We start from the raw sequence: 27,752 nt of genomic DNA, 5'->3' as shown, positions 1-27,752 counted from the left end.
AAACAGATGTATTCACATGTTTCCGTGCTTTCTCAAATTGTGGACAAAATTGGTTGGACCACTTCCATTTCTGTCTTTGGCATATATTGGAATATACCAAGGCAGTTTGTGGAAAAAGTGTCATCAATTGCCAAAGGTGTCCTTTAAAACCATTTCCAGACCTACCCCAGTCAAAGTGCCTAGGTCATTTCCACCACAGTGCAAAATTATAAGGTCAGGGTGTGGCAGATGGTGAAAGGTTTTCACCAATGGTATCAATTGATGACATCTCAATCCTCTTTGGCCAATCCATTTGATGTGCACATTTGGTAAATCAAGGTTGTGAAAATTTCTGAGAGCTGCATACCTTTGAGCCCAGTGGATGTAGCTATGTCCAATAATCCAGACAGAATACATGTTGAGAAGAGGTTCTGGTGCAGTCAGATGAAGTGTAGGAATAAAATGGCAGTTGGAACAGTAGGAGTTTGGAAAAAAAAACTGTGGAGTTTCAGTGCTGTTTGGTGGATTCAGATAGTTGAAAACTGAAAGTTAGGGTGCATGTTTCTGTTCTGTAAAACAAGTAATTTGAATGGTTAAGAAAAAGTCATTAAAAGAAAGAGTGCACCTGATAAGCTGGTGTATTGAGAGGTCAAACATCCTTGCTGAGTTCATTTGCAACATTGTAGAATAAACTTTTAACCCTGAGAGCTCAGTGAGGAGGGAGTTGCTATGGTAACAGGTAGAAAGGGCTGAGGGGGGGAAGGGTGTTGGTTTGAAAATAGAGAGGGAAGAGGTTTGATTGGTTACCATGAGGAATATGTGTGTAGAATTAGATGTTTTCTGTGCCATTCATGGTTGCAGTGCCTGCAGTACATACCTTTTGCTCTGCTAAAGAAATATTGGTGTGTGTATCTGACACTGTTCTCAATCTCCCAAAGCATTTGTAAAGGTGAGTTATGATTCATTCAATATAGATAGAGAGTTTAGATTAGGAAGCACATTGAGCTTCTTTGCTGTTGGTTTGTGTGATGCTTTTTGAAAATCCAATATTTGAACCTTTCACAATCATGTCACCTGTTTTACCTCAGATTAGGAAGCAGACTGAGCTTCTTTGCTGTTGGTTTGTGTTATTTTTTTGGTAATGCTTGGTAGGAATGTTTGCAAGAGAGAGGAAATGTATTTTGTAAAATAGTGAGTTTTTAGTACTGAAATGGAATGCTTGTAAATAGGACCTGCGTTCTGTTTCTAAAATGTTATTCAAAAAACGATTTTGGGGCAAATCAATGGCTTTTACATTTTTGAGAAGGAATAAATAGTGTGTGCATGATTACATAAAAATATTTGAACCTTTCACAATCATGTCACCTGTGTTACCTCAGATTAGGAAGCAGACTGAGCTTCTTTGCTGTTGGTTTGTGTCATTTTTTTGGTAATGCTTGGTAGGAATGTTTGCAGGAGAGAGGAAATGTATTTTGTAAAATAGTGAGTTTTCAGTACTGAAATGGAATGGTTGTACATAGGACCTGTGTTTGTTCTGTTTCTAAAATGTTATTCAAAAAACGATTTTAGGGCAAATCAATGGCTTTTACATTTTTGAGAAGGAATAAATAGTGTGTGCATGATTACATAAAAATATTTGAACCTTTCACAATCATGTCACCTGTGTCACCTCAGATTACGAAGCAGACTGAGCTTCTGTGCTGTTGGTTTGTGTCATTTTTTTGGTAATGCTTGGTAGGAATGTTTGCAAGAGAGAGGAAATGTATTTTGTAAAATAGTGAGTTTTCAGTACTGAAATGGAATGCTTGTATATAGGACCTGCGTTCTGTTTCTAAAATGTTATTGAAAAAACGATTTTGGGTCAAATCAATGGCTTTTACATTTTTAAGAAGGAATAAATAGTGTGTGCATGATTACATAAAAATATTTGAACCTTTCACAATCATGTCACCTGTGTTACCTCAGGTTAGGAAGCAGACTGAGCTTCTTTGCTGTTGGTTTGTGTTATTTTTTTGGTAATGCATGGTAGGAATGTTTGCAAGAGAGAGGAAATTTATTTTGTAAAATAGTGAGTTTTCAGTAGTGAAATGGAATGCTTGTACATAGGACCTGCGCTCTGTTTCTAAAATGTTATTGAAAAAACGATTTTGGGGCAAATCAATGGCTTTTACATTTTTGAGAAGGAATAAATAGTGTCTGCATGATTAAAGAAATACATTTGAATCTTTTACAATGATGTCACCTGTGTTACCTCATACTAGGAAGCACATTGAGCATCTTTGTTGTGGTTTGTGTAATTTTTTTAGATAATGCCTGGTATCAACATTTGCAAGATAGAGGAATTGTATTTTGTGAAATAATGAGGTTTCAGTAGTGAAATTCAATGCTTGCACATAGGACAAGTGCTGTGTTTCTTAAATTTGATTTGAAAAACAATTTTGAGGGAAATCAATGGCCTTTAGATTTTTGAGAAGGAATAAATAGTGTCTGCATGATTAAATAAATATATTTGAACCCTTCACAAGTATGTCACCTGTGTTATGTCAGATTAGGAAGTAGATTGTGCAGATGAGGTGAGGCATGTCCATAGGTACAGAGGAGGTCTGTGTTCAAGACTGTAGTGGGAGAGAGGCCTTTCCTGGGGAGCATAGGTGGTGAGGACTGTGTCTAAGAGTGTAGTGGACTAGACTTCATGAAGCCTATCCCCCACTGTAGTCTTAGACACAGGCCTCACCTCCTTTGTACCCCTGGACAAACATCTCTTCCACTACACTCTTCAATACAGGCCTCACCTCCATTGCACCTCTGGACAATCCTCACCTCATCTGCAACCCTGAATAGACCTCAACTCATCTGCATCCCTAGACAGGCCTCAGCTTATTTACACCCCTGGACACGCGTCACCTCATCTGCACCCAGTTACCATCAATTATACCCAATACATTGAGGCCTGTGCAGAGGACACAGATCAGGTAAGGCTTGTCCAAGGGTCAGAGGAGGTCAGTCGTCTCCACTGCACTCATGGATACTGAATGCTTGTACACAGGACCTGCGCTCTGTGTCTAAAATGTTATTTAAAAAATGATTTTGAGGAAAATCAATGGCTTTTAGATTTTGAGAAGGAATAAATAGTGTCTGCATGATTAAATAAATATATTTTAACCTTTCACAATGATATCACCAGTGTTACCTCAGATTAGGAAGTAGATTGTGCAGATGAGGTGAGGCATGTCCAGAGGTACAGGGGAGGTGAGGCCTGTATTCAAGACTGTAGTGGGAGAGAGGCCTTTCATGGGGAGCATAGGTGGTGAGGCCTGTGTCTAAGAGTGCAGTGGACTAGACTTCATGAAGCCTATCCCCCACTGCACTCTTAGACACAGGCCTCACCTCCGTTGTACCTCTGGACAGACTTCTCTTCTACTACACTCTTCAATACAGGCCTCACCTCCTCTGCACCCCTGGACAATTGTCACCTCATCTGCAACCCTGAATAGACCTCAACTGATCTGCATCCTTAGACAGGCCTCAGCTTATTTACACCCCTGGACATGCGTCACCTCATCTGCACCCAGTTACCATGAATTATACTCAATACATTGAGGCCTGTCCAGAGGAAACAGATGAGGTAAGGCTTGTCCAACGGTCAGAGGAGGTTAGTCCTCTCCACTGTACTCATGGACTCTGAATGCTTGAACATAGGACCTGCGCTCTGTGTCTAAAATGTTATTTAAAAAACGATTTTGGGGCAAATCAATGGCTTTTAGATTTTTGAGAAGGAATAAATAGTGTCTGCATGATTAAATAAATGTATTTCAACCTTTCACAATGATGTCACCTGTGTTATGTCAGATAAGGAAGTAGATTGTGCAGATGAGGTGAGGCATGTGTTCAAGACTGTAGCGGGAGAGAGGCCTTTCCTGGGGAGCATAGGTGGTGAGGCCTGTGTCTAAGAGTGCAGTGGACTAGACTTCATGAAGCCTATCCCCCACTGCACTCTTAGACACAGGCCTCACCTCCTTTGTACCCCTAGACAGATCTCTCTTCCACTACACTTTTCAATACAGACCTCACCTCCTCTGCACCCCTGGACAATCCTCACCTCATGTGTAACCCTGAATAGACCGTTTGCTTATTGTCATTGCTTTGTTGTTTGGTAATAGTGGTCTATAATGTGTTATTTTTTTCTTTACCACAGATTGAAATCAAGATTTCAATAGTAAGGAAATATGCCCTCAAGGCAGAGGAGAAGAAAAGATGCGAAGCGGAAAAAATCAAAAACAGCAACGGAATTACAGTACTCCTCTACAACAAATACTTCAAAAAACAGGAGAAAAGTTCCTGGTAAGACAACTAAGTCTTTCTTACGGAACATATGTAGATAAAAAAAATGTTGGACAGAATGTAGAAAAAGAGAAGGAGAGAGCAAATTTGAAAAGGAAGGAGAGGCCCCCCAAAAATGTTAGTACTGGAGCAGGAGAGAATAATATGTATAGGAATAGAATGCAAAACCAATTTAGGGATATTCGTAAACGAATGTTTCGCAATACGGTGGTTTTAAATTTGTTAAAAAATATTAAAAAAGGTAAACAGAGATCTGCTTTTTATAAGAAAAAGAAAAGTGTAGAGAAGATTGTTGATCAGGCTTTTGAAGTTAAGAAAAAATTATTTATTTTAATAATCAATAGAATTAGGACACTTAACAAGACAATTGATGTTTTCAAATCAAACAGTAGATGGAAAAGAGTAATTAATCGGACTAATTTTTGAAAAGTTTTTTCTGGAGAATGGATGCACAGTTCAAGTTGTGAGCCATTTTTCAATGAGGAGAGTTACTTCCAGGAGAATGATTTAGTGTATGCAGTTAACACCAGTGGTCGAGCATATGAGGTGAAAGACAGTTGTCCGATTGAAAAAGAGAAACTTGTGCCTAGAGAACCAGAAGAGGTGTTAACTGATGAAGTTTTAGGGAGACGTACTAAGGGTCCAGTGTACACTTGGAAGTGTAGTAGTATTTGTAGTGTGCGACAGGAATCAATCGATTTGTTTTGTAATTTCTTACATACATATAGTAAGAAAAGTCTAAAACAGAAAATGAAGATGTTGCAAGACGTAGATCCTTGTAGAGTGAGAGAAAACATAGGTTTGCAAGGGCATTCACTGGCTTGTCTTTCTAGAAAAGTCTGTCAGAGTGTTTTTCATCATTTTAGGATGTTAGCAGTGCATCATAACAAAATGAGGAAATTAGTGAGAAGGTTGTATTATGCAAAAAGTCCAGCACTTAAACTTAAACAATTAAACAGTGCTCTTTTGCATGGAACTGAATTAGATGTGAAGAAGATTTGCGAAGAAATTGAGATTTGTTATTTGGGTGATAAAGAGGACAGTGTAGAAATTGACACAGAAATTCAAGGTAATGTGGAAGACAATGTACAGATTTCAAGTACAGAAAAGTTTGACCAGGAAATTACCAGGTTTAAGGTGAAATCAAGTGAAAGGCCGAATTTTACTTGTGTGTGTTGTCGACGAACTCATTATAAGCATCAAACTAGATTAGTTGATTTATACGTAAAAAGTGAAAAGATAAATAATTAAGAGTGGAAGGATTTTGCCACTTATTTGTGGGTGGAGAATTCTTTTGATTTGAGTTCTGATCAGCGTATTTGTAAATATTGTTATGATAAATTAAATCAAAACAGAATGCCTGCTAGAGCTGTTCATAATAATCTGGAGTTGGTAGACATTCCTCCTGAATTGATGGATTTAAATACATATGAGTCTATTTTGATTCAATGTGTCCATCCTTTTCAGGCAATTGTTCGTATGGAGCCTAAGATAGGGAAATTGCCTCCTTCAGATTTACAGAGAGGATTAAAGGGAAGAGTTGTTTATTTGCCTCCAGATTTCAAGAAAAATATTGATACAATTGGTGTAAAGAAAGTGGAAGAGGAACCTCTGGTTATTCTAGTTAATGGGGTTCCGACAAAGAGTAAGAAAATCTGGCAAGATTTAGTGGATGTTAGGAAAGTAAAAAAGGCAACGTTGTATTTGGTCAAAAACAATGAGTACTACAAACATGTATGTGTTGGAGCAGAGCAAACAGCTGCAGATGAAGACAGTGATTGTTCAGCTGGCCAAATTGAAAAAGTTGATGTGTCTAGAAGTGAAGAAATATATGAACATTATACTGTTCATCCTTTGCATTCCAAAGAAGTGATGGGGAATGCAATTGACTTGTTTTAAATGAAAGCAGCAAAAGGAAGTCCCATTAGTGTATGGGAAGAACATTTGGAAGCTCTTTGTTTTCCACATTTATTTCCAACAGGTCGAGGTGGACGATATGACGATCGACCACTTCAAATTCCTGCATCTGAATATCAAACTTTAAGATGATATGCTGAAGATCCAAGGTTTCGTCAATGCATTCCATATTTGTTTCATCTACTGTATGAAAGTGACTTGTCTGGGCTTTCTTATGCAGTAAACCATATACTGAAAAGTGGAGCACATCTGCAAAATGTTTCGGCGAGGGACTTTATGGAGAAAGTCATTCTGCAAGATAATATTTTGGAATCTCATCTATTCAATCTCATGGCATGTCAGCGTGGTACAAATGAGTATTGGTACCGTCGTCATGGGGAATTGAAATGTATGCTAAGAAACTTAGGAACTCCTACATGGTTCCAAACTTTTAGCTGTGCTGAGTATGCATGGGATGACTTACTTCAATTTCTACGAGAGGCAAATGCAAATATACAAAATATAGAATTCAAAACTGCTGGAGAACTGTGTTCTTTGGATCCAGTGAATGTATGCAGATATTTCAATCATAGATTTGAAGCTATGATGTCTTTTATTACCAACAAAACAATTCCTCCCCTTGGAGAGGTTTTGGATTTCTTTTGGAGAAAGGAGAATCAAGCGAGAGGTGCTCCTCATATACATATGTTGTTGTGGATTAAAGATGCACCCAAATTTGGAACAGATTTGGATGAGACAGTGATGAGCTTCATTGAAGAGTATTCAACATGTGCTGGGAAAAAAATCGATTTTCACGGGGGGAGCGCCCGGTACGCGCTCCGGGGAGGGTACCGGGGAGCGTACCAAAGGGAAAACCCAGTGAAGCAGTAAAATAATAATTTAAAGTGCTTAGAGGTAGGGTAGCTTTGCATAGAGTTGTTGTGTTGTGTGGGTGATTTAAGTACCAGCATGTAGGTACCAATACAGAGTCTTAAATTCAATGTACACCGTCTCCTCTGTAGATATCTTGCATGTTGTTACAGAAGTTATTGTGGTATATGGAATCCATAGCATAGTCTGTCAGGAAAGCAGAAACAACATGGAGGCAGGAGATGAAAAAGAGATGTGAAATACACATTGGAGATAATATAGTGGGAGAAAGGAAGTAACTATGAGCAAAATTACTATGTAACACAAAAAAGTTGGACAGTATACTGTAAGTCTCACTTTATATTATATTCATTTTGGTACTATTTCATGAATTACATATAAAATTGAATAATGTCTCGAACAATTTTTAATTATTAAATAAAAATGTATTGCTCTTATTTTTCAAAATTTAATAACACTTCCAACATTACATCGTCAGGAATGTCCTCATTTTCAGTCCATGATTCCATTTCTTCCACACAATTAACTAACTCTTCATCTAGAGACTGATCCAAAAAGTCAAAGTCTTCCTCAGGATTGTTTTGAAGAACTATTTCGAAAGAAATATTTGCTTCTCCTTCCATTTTCTTGCTGTAAATTGCATTAAAAATAAATATATCAGTAGAGTTAGGGCAGTGTTGGGTTTAAGTTTAGACAGGTACTTCTGAGTTTTTAACAGTGAAGTTATCTTTGGGCAGTGTATGGTATCAGGCAGGAAGTAGAAATATCAAAAAAGTGTATGTGAAGAAGCCTAAGTAATTTCATAGTTATACCAGAGAAGCCTAACTCAATCCATAACTATAACAGAGAAGCCTATCTCAATCTATAACTATAACAGAGGGACAGTAAATAACTATCAGAAAACGATTTTACAAATTAACTTAAAGTGCCCCTTACAAATTAACAACTTACCTTATTAAAAGGTGATGAAGATAAATGGAGAATTTTTTTTCAAGATGTACCTCAGGTAGGTGTAGTCAAAATGGCCGTGTTTCCCTCTCATTTTTCATTTATATTCATGTACATAACCAATCAAATGTCAGGAAATAAAAGTAGAAAATGAAAGTAACATTTTAATTGGTTGTAAATTCTAACACTTTCATATGTGTTTTTGTCATGTCATTTACCTCAGGATATTTAGACAGGGCTACAGCCCAAATGGCTCAATGGAATTCCACCAAATTTGGGAAAATGGTAGGGACTGGTATGTAGTAGGGCCTATTCTATATTTGGTGAAACTCTCTCCAGTGGTTTTTATATATTGGTATATTTGAGACACAAGATGGAGGACAAACAACGTTGGGAATGGGTAAAACGGGGCATGGTAGACACCCCCTGACCCCCTAGGTTTTCTGAGGGGGGCTTAGGAGGCTCATATAGGCCCAAAAAAACCAAAATTTTTCGCGGGGGAAGCGCCCGGTACGCGTACCGGGGAGCGTACTTTGGTGAAAAACAGTGAAAAAAGTTAGAGAAAAGTAATCATTTTGAGTGATCAGAGGTAGGGTAGACCTGAAAAGAGCTTTTGGGTTCTGTGGATGATTTAGGTACCTACAAGTAGGTTCCAATGCACAGTCTTAAAATCAGAAGGAATATTCTATTCCCCTCATCTGAGAAGTGCACACCATCTCCTCTGTAGATATCTTGCATGTTGTAACGCAAGTTATTGTTGTATATTGAACCCATTCCATAGTCTCTCATGTAAGCAGAAACAGATGTATTCACATGTTTCCGTGCTTTCTCAAATTGTGGACAAAATTGGTTGGACCACTTCCATTTCTGTCTTTGGCATATATTGGAATATACCAAGGCAGTTTGTGGAAAAAGTGTCATCAATTGCCAAAGGTGTCCTTTAAAACCATTTCCAGACCTACCCCAGTCAAAGTGCCTAGGTCATTTCCACCACAGTGCAAAATTATAAGGTCAGGGTGTGGCAGATGGTGAAAGGTTTTCACCAATGGTATCAATTGATGACATCTCAATCCTCTTTGGCCAATCCATTTGATGTGCACATTTGGTAAATCAAGGTTGTGAAAATTTCTGAGAGCTGCATACCTTTGAGCCCAGTGGATGTAGCTATGTCCAATAATCCAGACAGAATACATGTTGAGAAGAGGTTCTGGTGCAGTCAGATGAAGTGTAGGAATAAAATGGCAGTTGGAACAGTAGGAGTTTGGAAAAAAAAACTGTGGAGTTTCAGTGCTGTTTGGTGGATTCAGATAGTTGAAAACTGAAAGTTAGGGTGCATGTTTCTGTTCTGTAAAACAAGTAATTTGAATGGTTAAGAAAAAGTCATTAAAAGAAAGAGTGCACCTGATAAGCTGGTGTATTGAGAGGTCAAACATCCTTGCTGAGTTCATTTGCAACATTGTAGAATAAACTTTTAACCCTGAGAGCTCAGTGAGGAGGGAGTTGCTATGGTAACAGGTAGAAAGGGCTGAGGGGGGGAAGGGTGTTGGTTTGAAAATAGAGAGGGAAGAGGTTTGATTGGTTACCATGAGGAATATGTGTGTAGAATTAGATGTTTTCTGTGCCATTCATGGTTGCAGTGCCTGCAGTACATACCTTTTGCTCTGCTAAAGAAATATTGGTGTGTGTATCTGACACTGTTTTCAATCTCCCAAAGCATTTGTAAAGGTGAGTTATGATTCATTCAATATAGATAGAGAGTTTAGATTAGGAAGCACATTGAGCTTCTTTGCTGTTGGTTTGTGTGATGCTTTTTGAAAATCCAATATTTGAACCTTTCACAATCATGTCACCTGTTTTACCTCAGATTAGGAAGCAGACTGAGCTTCTTTGCTGTTGGTTTGTGTTATTTTTTTGGTAATGCTTGGTAGGAATGTTTGCAAGAGAGAGGAAATGTATTTTGTAAAATAGTGAGTTTTTAGTACTGAAATGGAATGCTTGTAAATAGGACCTGCGTTCTGTTTCTAAAATGTTATTCAAAAAACGATTTTGGGGCAAATCAATGGCTTTTACATTTTTGAGAAGGAATAAATAGTGTGTGCATGATTACATAAAAATATTTGAACCTTTCACAATCATGTCACCTGTGTTACCTCAGATTAGGAAGCAGACTGAGCTTCTTTGCTGTTGGTTTGTGTCATTTTTTTGGTAATGCTTGGTAGGAATGTTTGCAGGAGAGAGGAAATGTATTTTGTAAAATAGTGAGTTTTCAGTACTGAAATGGAATGCTTGTACATAGGACCTGTGTTTGTTCTGTTTCTAAAATGTTATTCAAAAAACGATTTTAGGGCAAATCAATGGCTTTTACATTTTTGAGAAGGAATAAATAGTGTGTGCATGATTACATAAAAATATTTGAACCTTTCACAATCATGTCACCTGTGTCACCTCAGATTACGAAGCAGACTGAGCTTCTGTGCTGTTGGTTTGTGTCATTTTTTTGGTAATGCTTGGTAGGAATGTTTGCAAGAGAGAGGAAATGTATTTTGTAAAATAGTGAGTTTTCAGTACTGAAATGGAATGCTTGTATATAGGACCTGCGTTCTGTTTCTAAAATGTTATTGAAAAAACGATTTTGGGTCAAATCAATGGCTTTTACATTTTTAAGAAGGAATAAATAGTGTGTGCATGATTACATAAAAATATTTGAACCTTTCACAATCATGTCACCTGTGTTACCTCAGGTTAGGAAGCAGACTGAGCTTCTTTGCTGTTGGTTTGTGTTATTTTTTTGGTAATGCATGGTAGGAATGTTTGCAAGAGAGAGGAAATGTATTTTGTAAAATAGTGAGTTTTCAGTACTGAAATGAAACGCTTGTACATAGGTCCTGCGCTCTGTTTCTAAAATGTTATTGAAAAAACGATTTTGGGGCAAATCAATGGCTTTTACATTTTTGAGAAGGAATAAATAGTGTGTGCATGATTACATAAAAATATTTGAACCTTTCACAATCATGTCACCTGTGTTACCTCAGATTAGGAAGCAGACTGAGCTTCTTTGCTGTTGGTTTGTGTCATTTTTTGGGTAATGCTTAGTAGGAATGTTTGCAAGAGAGAGGAAATTTATTTTGTAAAATAGTGAGTTTTCAGTAGTGAAATGGAATGCTTGTACATAGAACCTGCGCTCTGTTTCTAAAATGTTATTGAAAAAACGATTTTGGGGCAAATCAATGGCTTTTACATTTTTGAGAAGGAATAAATAGTGTCTGCATGATTAAAGAAATACATTTGAATCTTTTACAATGATGTCACCTGTGTTACCTCATACTAGGAAGCACATTGAGCATCTTTGTTGTGGTTTGTGTAATTTTTTTAGATAATGCCTGGTATCAACATTTGCAAGATAGAGGAATTGTATTTTGTGAAATAATGAGGTTTCAGTAGTGAAATTCAATGCTTGCACATAGGACAAGTGCTGTGTTTCTTAAATTTGATTTGAAAAACAATTTTGAGGGAAATCAATGGCCTTTAGATTTTTGAGAAGGAATAAATAGTGTCTGCATGATTAAATAAATATATTTGAACCCTTCACAATTATGTCACCTGTGTTATGTCAGATTAGGAAGTAGATTGTGCAGATGAGGTGAGGCATGTCCATAGGTACAGAGGAGGTCTGTGTTCAAGACTGTAGTGGGAGAGAGGCCTTTCCTGGGGAGCATAGGTGGTGAGGACTGTGTCTAAGAGTGTAGTGGACTAGACTTCATGAAGCCTATCCCCCACTGTAGTCTTAGACACAGGCCTCACCTCCTTTGTACCCCTGGACAAACATCTCTTCCACTACACTCTTCAATACAGGCCTCACCTCCATTGCACCTCTGGACAATCCTCACCTCATCTGCAACCCTGAATAGACCTCAACTCATCTGCATCCCTAGACAGGCCTCAGCTTATTTACACCCCTGGACACGCGTCACCTCATCTGCACCCAGTTACCATCAATTATACCCAATACATTGAGGCCTGTGCAGAGGACACAGATCAGGTAAGGCTTGTCCAAGGGTCAGAGGAGGTCAGTCGTCTCCACTGCACTCATGGATACTGAATGCTTGTACACAGGACCTGCGCTCTGTGTCTAAAATGTTATTTAAAAAATGATTTTGAGGAAAATCAATGGCTTTTAGATTTTGAGAAGGAATAAATAGTGTCTGCATGATTAAATAAATATATTTTAACCTTTCACAATGATATCACCAGTGTTACCTCAGATTAGGAAGTAGATTGTGCAGATGAGGTGAGGCATGTCCAGAGGTACAGGGGAGGTGAGGCCTGTATTCAAGACTGTAGTGGGAGAGAGGCCTTTCATGGGGAGCATAGGTGGTGAGGCCTGTGTCTAAGAGTGCAGTGGACTAGACTTCATGAAGCCTATCCCCCACTGCACTCTTAGACACAGGCCTCACCTCCGTTGTACCTCTGGACAGACTTCTCTTCTACTACACTCTTCAATACAGGCCTCACCTCCTCTGCACCCCTGGACAATTGTCACCTCATCTGCAACCCTGAATAGACCTCAACTGATCTGCATCCTTAGACAGGCCTCAGCTTATTTACACCCCTGGACATGCGTCACCTCATCTGCACCCAGTTACCATGAATTATACTCAATACATTGAGGCCTGTCCAGAGGAAACAGATGAGGTAAGGCTTGTCCAACGGTCAGAGGAGGTTAGTCCTCTCCACTGTACTCATGGACTCTGAATGCTTGAACATAGGACCTGCGCTCTGTGTCTAAAATGTTATTTAAAAAACGATTTTGGGGCAAATCAATGGCTTTTAGATTTTTGAGAAGGAATAAATAGTGTCTGCATGATTAAATAAATGTATTTCAACCTTTCACAATGATGTCACCTGTGTTATGTCAGATAAGGAAGTAGATTGTGCAGATGAGGTGAGGCATGTGTTCAAGACTGTAGCGGGAGAGAGGCCTTTCCTGGGGAGCATAGGTGGTGAGGCCTGTGTCTAAGAGTGCAGTGGACTAGACTTCATGAAGCCTATCCCCCACTGCACTCTTAGACACAGGCCTCACCTCCTTTGTACCCCTAGACAGATCTCTCTTCCACTACACTTTTCAATACAGACCTCACCTCCTCTGCACCCCTGGACAATCCTCACCTCATGTGTAACCCTGAATAGACCGTTTGCTTATTGTCATTGCTTTGTTGTTTGGTAATAGTGGTCTATAATGTGTTATTTTTTTCTTTACCACAGATTGAAATCAAGATTTCAATAGTAAGGAAATATGCCCTCAAGGCAGAGGAGAAGAAAAGATGCGAAGCGGAAAAAATCAAAAACAGCAACGGAATTACAGTACTCCTCTACAACAAATACTTCAAAAAACAGGAGAAAAGTTCCTGGTAAGACAACTAAGTCTTTCTTACGGAACATATGTAGATAAAAAAAAATGTTGGACAGAATGTAGAAAAAGAGAAGGAGAGAGCAAATTTGAAAAGGAAGGAGAGGCCCCCCCAAAAATGTTAGTACTGGAGCAGGAGAGAATAATATGTATAGGAATAGAATGCAAAACCAATTTAGGGATATTCGTAAACGAATGTTTCGCAATACGGTGGTTTTAAATTTGTTAAAAAATATTAAAAAAGGTAAACAGAGATCTGCTTTTTATAAGAAAAAGAAAAGTGTAGAGAAGATTGTTGATCAGGCTTTTGAAGTTAAGAAAAAATTATTTATTTTAATAATCAATAGAATTAGGACACTTAACAAGACAATTGATGTTTTCAAATCAAACAGTAGATGGAAAAGAGTAATTAATCGGACTAATTTTTGAAAAGTTTTTTCTGGAGAATGGATGCACAGTTCAAGTTGTGAGCCATTTTTCAATGAGGAGAGTTACTTCCAGGAGAATGATTTAGTGTATGCAGTTAACACCAGTGGTCGAGCATATGAGGTGAAAGACAGTTGTCCGATTGAAAAAGAGAAACTTGTGCCTAGAGAACCAGAAGAGGTGTTAACTGATGAAGTTTTAGGGAGACGTACTAAGGGTCCAGTGTACACTTGGAAGTGTAGTAGTATTTGTAGTGTGCGACAGGAATCAATCGATTTGTTTTGTAATTTCTTACATACATATAGTAAGAAAAGTCTAAAACAGAAAATGAAGATGTTGCAAGACGTAGATCCTTGTAGAGTGAGAGAAAACATAGGTTTGCAAGGGCATTCACTGGCTTGTCTTTCTAGAAAAGTCTGTCAGAGTGTTTTTCATCATTTTAGGATGTTAGCAGTGCATCATAACAAAATGAGGAAATTAGTGAGAAGGTTGTATTATGCAAAAAGTCCAGCACTTAAACTTAAACAATTAAACAGTGCTCTTTTGCATGGAACTGAATTAGATGTGAAGAAGATTTGCGAAGAAATTGAGATTTGTTATTTGGGTGATAAAGAGGACAGTGTAGAAATTGACACAGAAATTCAAGGTAATGTGGAAGACAATGTACAGATTTCAAGTACAGAAAAGTTTGACCAGGAAATTACCAGGTTTAAGGTGAAATCAAGTGAAAGGCCGAATTTTACTTGTGTGTGTTGTCGACGAACTCATTATAAGCATCAAACTAGATTAGTTGATTTATACGTAAAAAGTGAAAAGATAAATAATTAAGAGTGGAAGGATTTTGCCACTTATTTGTGGGTGGAGAATTCTTTTGATTTGAGTTCTGATCAGCGTATTTGTAAATATTGTTATGATAAATTAAATCAAAACAGAATGCCTGCTAGAGCTGTTCATAATAATCTGGAGTTGGTAGACATTCCTCCTGAATTGATGGATTTAAATACATATGAGTCTATTTTGATTCAATGTGTCCATCCTTTTCAGGCAATTGTTCGTATGGAGCCTAAGATAGGGAAATTGCCTCCTTCAGATTTACAGAGAGGATTAAAGGGAAGAGTTGTTTATTTGCCTCCAGATTTCAAGAAAAATATTGATACAATTGGTGTAAAGAAAGTGGAAGAGGAACCTCTGGTTATTCTAGTTAATGGGGTTCCGACAAAGAGTAAGAAAATCTGGCAAGATTTAGTGGATGTTAGGAAAGTCAAAAAGGCAACGTTGTATTTGGTCAAAAACAATGAGTACTACAAACATGTATGTGTTGGAGCAGAGCAAACAGCTGCAGATGAAGACAGTGATTGTTCAGCTGGCCAAATTGAAAAAGTTGATGTGTCTAGAAGTGAAGAAATATATGAACATTATACTGTTCATCCTTTGCATTCCAAAGAAGTGATGGGGAATGCAATTGACTTGTTTTAAATGAAAGCAGCAAAAGGAAGTCCCATTAGTGTATGGGAAGAACGTTTGGAAGCTCTTTGTTTTCCACATTTATTTCCAACAGGTCGAGGTGGACGATATGACGATCGACCACTTCAAATTCCTGCATCTGAATATCAAACTTTAAGATGATATGCTGAAGATCCAAGGTTTCGTCAATGCATTCCATATTTGTTTCATCTACTGTATGAAAGTGACTTGTCTGGGCTTTCTTATGCAGTAAACCATATACTGAAAAGTGGAGCACATCTGCAAAATGTTTCGGCGAGGGACTTTATGGAGAAAGTCATTCTGCAAGATAATATTTTGGAATCTCATCTAATCAATCTCATGGCATGTCAGCGTGGTACAAATGAGTATTGGTACCGTCGTCATGGGGAATTGAAATGTATGCTAAGAAACTTAGGAACTCCTACATGGTTCCAAACTTTTAGCTGTGCTGAGTATGCATGGGATGACTTACTTCAATTTCTACGAGAGGCAAATGCAAATATACAAAATATAGAATTCAAAACTGCTGGAGAACTGTGTTCTTTGGATCCAGTGAATGTATGCAGATATTTCAATCATAGATTTGAAGCTATGATGTCTTTTATTACCAACAAAACAATTCCTCCCCTTGGAGAGGTTTTGGATTTCTTTTGGAGAAAGGAGAATCAAGCGAGAGGTGCTCCTCATATACATATGTTGTTGTGGATTAAAGATGCACCCAAATTTGGAACAGATTTGGATGAGACAGTGATGAGCTTCATTGAAGAGTATTCAACATGTGCTGTTCCCGAAAACTACAGAAGAAAACAGTTTAAGGCAACAAGTTTTACGCTTTCAATCCCATCGTTGTGGAAAGTACTGTAGTCGAAAATTCAGAAACAAGGACAAGTTCTATACAAAATGTCGTTTCGCGTTTCCACGACCAGTGATTTCTAAAGGAAGAGTAAATAATTTGATGTCTTCTCTGCCACATACTGTGATGAGGAAATCACCCAAAAATACATACAATTTAAAAAGAAACGAAGAGTCCAAGTACATCAACGACTATAACCCAGTGATTTTGTCCATGTGGAATGCTAACATGGATATTCAGTTCGTTGCTGACAACTCTATTGCTGTGGCTAGATATGTGACGTCTTACATCACAAAAAAAGAAAAGACAGAACTGAAGGAAATGTGGGAGGACATTTCACATTAAAAGAGTCTAAGCAAGAAATTATACAGTTACAGTCTGAAGATGTTGTCACATCGAGAAATTGGAGCATATGAATGTTCTGATCGATTGTCATCAGCAAGTCTATATGCCAAATCTAGAACCATCATTTGGGTGAGTCTAGGTCTTGCTGCAACACGAAACCGAGTTTTGAAATCTGTACAAGAAATAGAGTATTTGGCGGAGAAAGAACCAGAAAGTACAGATATTTTGAAGACAAACATGTTGGATACATACTATCCAAATAGAAGTCCTTACCTTGAGAACACTTGTCTCTATGAAGTTCTGCAAAGATATATTTATAAGAGGAACATCAGAGAAGATATCAATAATGGAATATATGCTGTCATTGGGTGTGAAGGATGTCTAGTGAGACAGAAAAAAGGCCATTTGATTAATCATCGAAAATTGAGTTGCGAAAATCCAGAGAAAAGGGAATTTTACTATTTAGCTCTTTTGCAACTCTTTAAGCCATGGCGTACAGAAGAGCAACTACTTGGAGATTTTCTCTGTTATGAAGATTCTTTTAATGCAGCCAAGGATACGATAGAATGTCCTGTTTTTACAAATTATCTGCAAATGTTGAACGAAGAGATAGAGCAAGAAGCCACAATTGCTGTAGAGATTGCTAGAGACAGTTCTCAAGACAGTCAGAGTTCTACTTCATTGAGTCAGGATGCACTAGGAGGACCAATCATCCAAAATGAAGCTGCCACAGCCATGGATGAGGTGGAAAGAGCTATGGAACAAGCTCAAGATGATGTAGTTAATTTAGAAGATTTGGTGAAACAACTAAACCTTGAGCAGAAGCAGATATATGACGAAGTCATAGAACAGATTGAACATGGATTCAGTCATGAGAAAAAAGAGTGCTCATGTACATAATTTAAGCCTGTCCAACTGTACGTGAGTGGAGAAGCGGGAACTGGAAAAAGTTTTCTGATTAAAGCAATTGCAACTTATCTGCAGAAAAGGACTGAATCACCGCTATCTTGGGTTGTTACCGCTCCAACTGGGCTGGCAGCACATAATATTAAAGGGATTACTTTACATCGTTTACTGATGCTGCCAGTGGAGCATGATAACAAATTGCAATACCACAAGCTATCTGGAGATGCGTGTTCCGAAGTTTCGAGAGTCCTGAAGAAAATGAAACTTCTTATCATTGATGAAGTAAGCATGGTCTCAAATCTAATGCTTGCTTTTGTGCATTTGAGAATGCAAGAAATTCTTAGAACAGAGTATGATGTGTTATTTGGAGGGAAACACATTATTGTTTTTGGAGATCTACTGCAGTTGACTCCAGTGAAAGGACAACCAGTGTTTAAAATGGTCACGCATGAAGATACCAGGAAGTGCCTAGGAAGCATTGGAAACGTTAATATATGGTTAAATTTCAAATATGCAGAACTACTCCAAAATATGCGGCAGGCAAAGGATGAAGATTATAAAAATATTCTACAAGATGTAAGAATCGGAAAAGTAAGTCAGCATGGGAAAGAAGCTTTACATGGACGATTAATTTCAAATTTGTACCCAAATGAAAACATTCTTCCAGAGAATATTTCTAAGAAAATTAACGAGAAGAAATCTGGCATATGTTTGATGCCAACTCTGAAAGAATGTTCCATGTTCAACAACAAAATGTTAAAGTTAGAAAATGAAGAGATAGTGAAACTGGAAGCTATAGATAAAATTGAGCATATGGGAGCAACAATTATTTTGTCTGAAAATTTGAAATCAAAATTGGATTCATTAGAGAAAACTATATCTAAAACTGCTGGTTTTGAAAAGACTCTGAATGTGTGTTTAAATTGTCGTATCATTTTGAGAAGGAATTAAAATGTTGAAAGAGGTCTGGTAAATGGAGCAATGGGTCATGTTGTTGATTTTGTGAATTACAAAAATAGAAATGGAATTGAAATTTTAAAAATAAAATTTGATGGCATTGACGAAATAGAACAAATTTGTCGTTGTTCAGCTAGATTTTTGCTTGTGAAAGACTTATATGTTCGCAGAAAACAGTTTCCTGTTTGTTTGGCATATGCGGTAACAATCCATAAATCTCAAGGTTTAAGTGTAGATAGTGCTTTGGTGAACATTGGAAGTTCTGTGTTTAAAGAGGGTATGGCATATGTGGCATTATCACGAGTCAGAACTTTATCAGGATTGTACTTGATTGAGTGTGATGAAACAAACATTTGTGCAGATCTAGATTGCGTTAAAGAATACAATAGGTTAAGAAGAGTGTATGCTCCACATTTGCCTCAATATCCTCTGTTTGAAAAATGTGTGGTAGGCCGAAAAAGAAGAAATGAGAATAATTGCAGTGAGGTAGTAGCAAAAAGACAAAAAGTAGATGAAACTGTAATTGTAAGCAGAAGGAAAAAGGATTCTGTTGAAGATGTTGTTGGATTTCAGTTTGAAAACAGTTCTGGTGTCAACTGCTATGCTAATGTAGTGGTTAATGTTTTTTTTCTTCAAAATTTACAAGAACAGATTGTTGAAAATCGGGATCAAACATTCTGCTGTTTTTTTAATTCTGTGTTTGAGAAATATAGCAGTGATAGAGCAAAAATAGAAAGTGTTTCAGAAATTCGAAATCTTCTAGACATATGTTCTGGTCAAAATCAATTTTCACAGAATATTCAGCAGGATTGTCAGGAATTTTTAATGTATATGTTTGATGTATTGGAAGATGAAGGTGTAGATATAAAAAATCTTTTAGCCTTTCTTATCAATGGCAGCATGACTGCGACAACTGTAGTTTATCAAGTAGTACTACAATAGACACTGAAAGATTTATATATTTGACGTTACCAGACTGTAAATCAGTGTCTTTTAATAATCTAGTTAAAGCAGCTGATCACAATATGGTGTGTACCCAATGTAAGTCTGCAATGCTGCCCACATTATTTATACAACACTATGGCCAGTATGTCATTTTAATGTTTCAACGATGTAGACCTGATGGAAGTAAATTGGCAACTTCTATTAAAAATTTCGTGGCTTCTCAGTTATCAATATCAGGAAGAACGTTTGCAACTGTAGCTATTATTTATCATGACGGTCCTTCAACAACATCAGGGCATTACACATGCTATTTAAAATGTCGAATAGGTTGGACTATGTGTAATGACACTCATTTGACTTTCAAACAACGTTTGCCTTTTGACTTAAAAAATTCATACCTAGTGTTTTTAGAACCAAAATTTAAGTAAAGGTAATTGCCCTATGAAGACGGGAGCAGTTAATAAAAGTTAGTTTGCTGTTTAAAATTATATTGTGACTAAAAGTGATGAAGATAATATAAAAATTATAGTTCTCATAAAGGTACGGTAAGTGGATCACATAGTAAGTGATATCAGTATTATAGGAAATGTTCAACATGAGAGAGCCAGAGCTGGAATTATGAATATTTAAATATTGTGAAAATGTTGTTTGAGCCTTTCTTTCAGAACGTCGGGAAAACGGTAATTTTAGAGTTTGTTTTAAGTGATTTTTTTGCAGAGTTTTATATAGCGCGAACTAGAACCGAACCGAATCAGTTATCAGAGCGCTTTACATAGCACCAGTTACGTTACATGGGGACACACTTTCATTTTAGGCACGGGGAGATTAAGTGATTTGCCCAGATTCACAGGGGGTTTTTGGCATTGTTACCGAGACTCGAACCCAGATCCCCAGGTCTGAGGTCAAGCGCCTTAGCCGTTAGGCTACTGATACATCAGACACTATTTGGCCTTAAGGAAAGGTGAAGGAATGAGGAAAGAGTCATGACTGAACAGAAGGAGTATATGCAAACATTGAAACATATTTCAGATGTTCTTGGAGCCTTTTTTCTAGAGAGTCGATTAAATGGATTTTTTAGAGAACAGCAGAGTACCTTCCAATGAAAAGGACCTTCATGATGTACTATTTGGCCTAAAGGAAAAGTGAGTGAATCAAAGATTAGTGTACATATGTGATTTGTGAGTTTATATGTTTTTTTTAAACACAATCTTTTTGATTGTGTTTTTTTTCCCGCTGTAATATGATGAATAGTTTGAACTCACTGATTTTAGTGAACTTCAATATGTTCTGAGAACAGCAAAAATAAACTATCTAACATGTTGCATAATTTATTCTATAGTTTGTATTGTGTAATTTATATTGTATTCCCATTGTCTCACACTCACTTTCCTTTTTCCTCTCTTTTTCAGCTCTCTTTACTCACTCACGCTGCCTTTCTCTCACTTTATTTCAAATCCATTCGTTTACTGCACTTCTTTCACAACCCCTCATTTCCATTTCAAGTGTCTGCATCCCCTCTCTCCCTTGCATCACTTTTCAGCTTTCAGTCTCTCTGTTTTACTTCCCTTTTCCGTCTTTTCCTCTTTTGCACTTTTAATAATTCCTCTTTACTCACTCACCAGTATTGTTTCACTTTATCACTATAACTAACCCACTCTCCCTCTGCTTCACTTAGTCTCAGTTATCTTCCATTCCTCATTCTTCTAAATGCATCCTTAATTAGACTCCTTTCCCTCTCAGTCATTATCTTTTTACTTACTCCTGTTTACGGATTTAGTTTTGCTAACTTACATTCTTTTAGTATCTTTCTTACCTTCAGTTCATTTCTCTCTTCTTCTCTTCCTCTCTGTCAGTGAATCTATATGCCTTAGTCTTAGTAATTTGCTCTCCTTCTATTTCTTTTTCCCTCTTTTTCTCCTTCTACCTTACTTTATTTCCCTTTCTGTGTCCTTCACTCTTACTTTATTTCTTAATACACTGTTATGATTTTTAACCTCTTCATTTGTATCTTTTATTTTAAAATATATATTTTACTAATTATAACTTATTTTTTCTTCTCTCTTTAACAGATAAAAGTGTAGTAAAAAATGTAATTAAAGTTACATTAATTATACGGTAAGTGTGACTAAAAAAATGTAGTTTGTCATCACCCTTTGCTTTAACTTCACTACTATTTTCTCACCCTACCTCACTCCTGTTTCTTTACTCTGCTTCCCTCACTTATTCTTATCCTCCATGTTTACTCCCCTTTCCCTAACTCCCCTCCCGCATTCAACTTCTTTCAGTCCCCCTGCTTTACTTCCCTTACCCTCTGTTCCCTTTCTTTGCTCCCTTACTCATTCCCTTTCCCTTAATCATTTACTTTACTCCTGTCACTCCTTCTCTCAGTCCGTCTGTTCTCACAGTTCCTCACTTCCGTTCCCTCACTCTGTCTCTCTTATCGTCGCTGTCTCTGTCCCCTCATTCTGTCAATACTCTCTCGTCATGCTCACTCCCTACAACTCACCCACACTCTCTCACTTACCTTTCTTTGCTGCTTCACTCACTACCTTTTAGTCACTCCTTCCATTACTCTCTCTCTATTTTCTCTCTGTCACTCCCCATGTCTTACCCTTATTCACTTTTATCCACCCTCTTTCACCCCTCTTTACTTACACTCACTGCTCTTTTCTAACCCTCCATCACCGTTGTTCCTTTACTCCGGTTCCGTCACTACCCCTCATTCCCCATCCTTTACTGTCCTTCTCTTTACTTTCAACACCCACTCACATTCTCCCGGTACCTCTGCTTTAGTTTTCTTCCTCTCTCCTTACTTCTTTCGCTCCCTTATTCATTTTCCTTTTCTCACTTACACCCTATTACACCTTCTCTCTGTCTTACTGTGTAATACACAGTCCCTCTGTGTTGCTCCCTCTAGCTCTCTTTCTCTTAACATCACTCTCTCTGTCTCCTTTCCTCATGCTCACTCCTTCATTATTTTTTTTTCTATTTTTTTTGGTGCGCGCCCCGGTGCGCGTACCCTAAGGAAAAAAGAATGACAGAGTTTTAAAAAAACTGTAGCATTTTTTTATAAATTGGAGGTAGTTCTAAAAAGAACTGTTTTTTTATTCTTTTTGTTGTTTTATATTTTTCTATTGTTTTTTTGATTTTTTTTTACTTTTTGGGGGTTTTCTGAACAGTTTTATACTTTTTTGTATTTTTTATGGGGAGGAACAAAAAACAGGGAATTGTAAACGGATCAACTGGAACAAAGAAAAATCAGGAAAAAATTAGGGTTTTTTGGGGCAATTGTGGTTGTCACCAGCAAGGACGATGAGCTTTACGCTCTGCTCACCATAGCTGATGGTCTTACCACAAAAAATACAAGTGACCCTGAATTCACCAAACCGTGGTTGTATAATTGGCATCATCTCTCTTGTCTCTGGTCCCGATGGAGTCGGTTGCTTTCTTTTGGAGGTGCTGGGGGAAGATTGGGGAGGGTTACTGGCCAGTTCTCTGATCTCTGCAGCAGAATAGTTGTTGGGATGCTTGCGCTGCATATGCCGAATCATGGTGTAATTACCAAATGAATATTATTTATTACGGTTCCCCCTTGAAAGTTCTGAGCCACAGATTCGGCAAGTCACCTTGGGCGCATTCACTTTCTTCTTGCCCTCTGGGATGGAAAAAAACTCCCATACAATGTGCTCCTTTGGCCTATATGGGGTATTGGCTTCTGGCAGGAATGTCATTCTTCCCTCCTCCTCCTCCTCCTCCTCTTCTTCTTCTTGACCACCAATGTAATGTTGTGGTGGTCCTCTTGGTGGTGGTGGTGGTGGTGGTGCAGATGCTCCAGCTGCTGCTGCTACTGTAGCCATTTTAAAGTACAAAAGATTAGGGACAGATCTCCAAACAGGTCTTCCTCAGTCAAAGGACAAAGTCAGAATAAGGAAAAAAGGTGGGGGCTTTCATCATTTGGAAAACAAAACTGTTCTGGACCAATGAAAAGTGTTATTTTCAAGTCACATGATCCGGGCTTTCATCATTTGGAAACCAAAACTGATCTGCACCAATGAAAAGTGTTATTTTCAGATCACATGACCCGACGCGCCTACGCTACGTGCCCCGGGCCGTGCCCTGGGGCGCGCCCGGGGTGCATTGCGTAAGCGCGTCAGGACATTGCGCGATCGTATGCGCTCGCGTGCTTCCGGGTGCGCTTACGCTGTGCGTTATATGACGCATCACGCGGCTACGCGATTCGTCACAATGTTGTTTTTGTTCACGGGAATTGCGCTAACGGGACGCTCACCGGTACGCGCCCCGGGGCGCGCCGTAGCACTGCGCTTACCGGTGAGCGCATCGGTACGCGCTCCCGGAGCGCTCCAAGGCACAAAAATAAATAAATAAATAAACTTTAAAAAAAATAGTATAACTTCATTATAAAAAATATTACATGTCATACCTATAGAGATTTGCTATTAAAAAACCTATGAAATGCACTGAAAAAACCATAGGTTTCACATCAGTTATAGTTAGGAATTAGTATTTAAAAAACCTATCAAATTCACTGAAAAAACCATAGGTTTGACACCAGTTATAGTTAGCTGGAAATTTTACTCGCATAAAACCAATGAAATTCCCACGTTATAGTTAGTTGGACTCACTATAACTTGCGCGTGCAATGCACTCCTGATGACGTCACATATTACATCACTCATGACATGGTCAGTGACATCACTCATGACATCACTGATGACACCATCCTTGTGACAGAGTGACAGACCTCTTTTCACTGTAATGTAACCCTTGAAACACATATTCAAAAATAGAAACTAAAATTTTCACAAAAATTGAGATATCCATACCAGTTACAACAACCAATTCAATAATTCCACCATCTATATACACATCGACTCATTCACCAACAGTTCTATATAGTCACTCATACATATACTCACTCATCATATGTAGTGATACACCTATACATCCTCTTACACACCGACAGTCATCCAAAAGATACTCTCACACATACTCACACATGCAAATAAACTATTGAACATCCATTTATTTGCATATACAGCTATACACACACTACCACTTTACTTCTAAGGAAACTTACACATACTTACTCTCTTAAACAATCACTTATAGAAAAACATACTAATTTAAACAGGAATTCTTACAATCCCTCACTCTCACATATACTCACTTATATACATAAATACTCACATATACTAGATTAACCGCATGCGTGCGGGCGGAATTCCGCTCGCACGCTGAGATTTTTAAAAACGCATGTTACATGACGAGCTGGGCTCGTCATGAGCGTGCGAGGAGGCTACCTCATGACGAGCCCAGCGGAATTACACCAAATTTGCCAAAAAGTTAGGTCTTGGTTCAGAAACAGCCCCTTTTTTTAAATGGTTTCAATCGTTCAGTAGTTGCTGAGAAATTTAAAAAAGAACAAGTTTTGATATCTGAGCATGGAGGAGGGTTCGCGAATCCTCCCGGGCACTATCTTGACTCTGAATGGCTGGCAACACTCCAAACAAGGAAGTGTTGCCAGCCATCTTGTGACTCGGTAAGACCGAGTCACAAGAAAACAGTGCAAAAAAGGTTGTAGAACAAGACAAGGGGCAGGGTAGAAACACCCTGACCCTTAGGCCTGCACAGGGGGTCCCACAAGGACACAAAGGGCCCAAAAAAGCATTTTTTTTTTTATTGATTCAGTTCAAAGCCATATATACCAAAAAGAAATACACATGCCAAGAGATTATATCATATGCCAAACGATATGTTGTGATATACATTTTAAGCATAAATACATAAACATATAAGCTGTAGAAGTGATTTTAACATAAAATAAATAGCAGGTAAACAGGTTATCTCATTTGATAGCAGGAATACAGGTCGCTATTGATCTATATAATCTATCAGAGTCTTCCAAATTCTGTACCCTCTACGCTTTTTCACAGTTGATTTAATGCGATATAAATTGTATTCTAAATAGAAGATATTATAAAACTTTGCTCGCCACATTTCATATGTAGGTGCTTCAGGCTTTAACCACATTGATGATACACAAAGGCGAGCTACAGCCATTGCCATGAATATAATATATCTATTTTCTTGAGTCAAGTCAAAGTCAAAAAGGTTTATTTGTATTGGTACTCGACAGAGGACCACAACATTTTTACAATTTTTACATGTTTAAAAAGAATTCAATTATGTCAATATAAAGATAAAAAAGATTTTAAAAATTTATACAGATTGTAACAAACAAATTCATTTGAAGGTTGATTACAAAGAGCTAAGAAATCTCTCCCCATTGTAATTCTACAAGAGCGAAGTATAGGGACAAGGTATCTTGTACGAGCTAGGGTTACTTTATGATTTGGACATACGAATAGTACATGCTCTAAAGTCTGATCACCCCCTGCGCACAATGTACATATTGGAGATCCTCCCGGAAACCATCTTGAGGTGTATGCTAATACAGGTAAGATGCCCAATCGAATCAAGGTGATCGCCCTCCTTGCGCCATGTGTCAAGGTGAACCCAATGTAAGACTGGCTTTGCTTGTATTCTAGCAAGTCTACGAAGGGTTTATAGGTGGCTAATTTGTTACAGTGTAGGGAGTCCAATTCGTAACTCAGTTTTGGGGTAAAACATTTTAAGAACAATTTTAGTTGTGCCGGTGACCAAGTTAGCAGCAATTCTGTATTAATATTTGCCATACGAAATGCTACAGTCATGTTCTCTAAAAAGATTTGTTTTTTAGCGTCAGTCCCAAAAGTCTCTTTTTGCAGCAATGACCTTAAAGTATTCTCTTTCGCATGTAACAAATTATGGGCCCACCTAATTACATTGGCAATAGCTATAGCGTAAGAGCTTGTAATTGATAGTTCTAATCTCAATGCTTGAACAGGTACAGCATCCGAGACTTTCATAATCCTTCTTAAGATTTTTCCTTCTTTGCGATCCATAAAGACCCATTGCTTTATGGGGATGTACTCCGTCGCATAGGATAATACAGGTGGTATTTTTACTCTGTAAGTATTTAACAATGAGGAAAAATGTCTGTTCCCTGTTGCGCTATAAAGTCTCTGGAGGGCTGAAGCATGTATATCAGTTTTCCTTAATAAATTTGATACCTGTATTGTGTTTGTTAAGTTTTTCGAAAGGATCCTGCCAAGATAGGGATAATTATCAACCTCTTCTATCTTGTCTTCTCCTATCTTCCAGATATATTTGGCGCTTTGTTTTCTCCCCGAAAAGGCTATCACTTTTGTTTTCTTTATGTTCGGTACTAAGTAATTATCTTTAGAGTAGTTATACAAAATATCCAATGATGCTTGTAATCCGAAAGGAGTGAGGTCTAACAGCACTATGTCATCAGCATAGAGCAATGAATGTATGCTTTGCGTAGCTATTTTTGGAGGTAAACTGGAGCCTAGTTGCAGGTGATGAGGCAGGTCGCTTAAGTAGAGGGAGAATAGGATCGGAGCTAAGAGGCATCCTTGTTTTAATCCGTTCTCCGTTTTAATTCTTTTTGTAAGTCCTTTTTCTCCCCCCATTTGGACTTGGCACCAAGTATTGGTATGTAAGCTTACTATAACTTGTAGCAGTTGTTCGTGAATTCCAAGCCTCCTTAATTTTCTCCATAATGTTGGTCGATCTACCCGATCGAACGCCGCAGAATAGTCTATAAATGCAGCGTAAACGACCTGGGTTTTTCGGGTAATATATTTATCAAAGATAACCTGGATAACTGCAATATTGTCTGTTACCGAATGTTTGGGTCTGAAGCCTGCTTGAAACATGGGTATCAGACCCTGCGAGAAGGCCCATTCTTTCAGGCGGTCTAGTACCTCTGCTGCAAATACTTTTCCCACAGAGTCCATAAGTGCAATTTGACGATAGTTCCCTGCTTGAGTTCTGCTTCCCTTCTTGTGGATAGGGATAATAATGCTCCCCTGCCATGATTTTGGTACCTGACCAGTCTCAAAAATGTAATTGAAGAGGGGGTATAACAACTTACTCCATTCCTTCGGGGCAACTTGTAACACCTTAATCGGAATCTGGTCCGGGCCAGAGGCACCTGTAGTTCTTGCTTTACGAATATTGAGTTCAACCGAAATGGCTGTGGTTTTAGATAATGAACTCTTATCTTTTTCTTCGGTTATGTCCTCGCTACTTTCATATAGTATTACTAAATTAGCTTTGTAGAGATCTGACAGATAAGATTCCCAGTCGTTCGGAGGGACCGGTATTGATTGTAATTTCTTTTTTGATCCAGTTATTTTTGCGATTAAAAACCAATATTTGCGCTGGTTATATTTACTTGCAGCTGTCTGAATGTCGACCCAATTGCGATCTTGTAAAGCTTTTTTT

The sequence above is a fragment of the Lissotriton helveticus genome, chromosome 1_1 (assembly GCF_964261635.1).
Source record: "Lissotriton helveticus chromosome 1_1, aLisHel1.1, whole genome shotgun sequence".
Classification (NCBI taxonomy): Eukaryota; Metazoa; Chordata; class Amphibia; order Caudata; family Salamandridae; genus Lissotriton; species Lissotriton helveticus.
Note: the sequence above shows the minus strand (reverse complement) of the source record.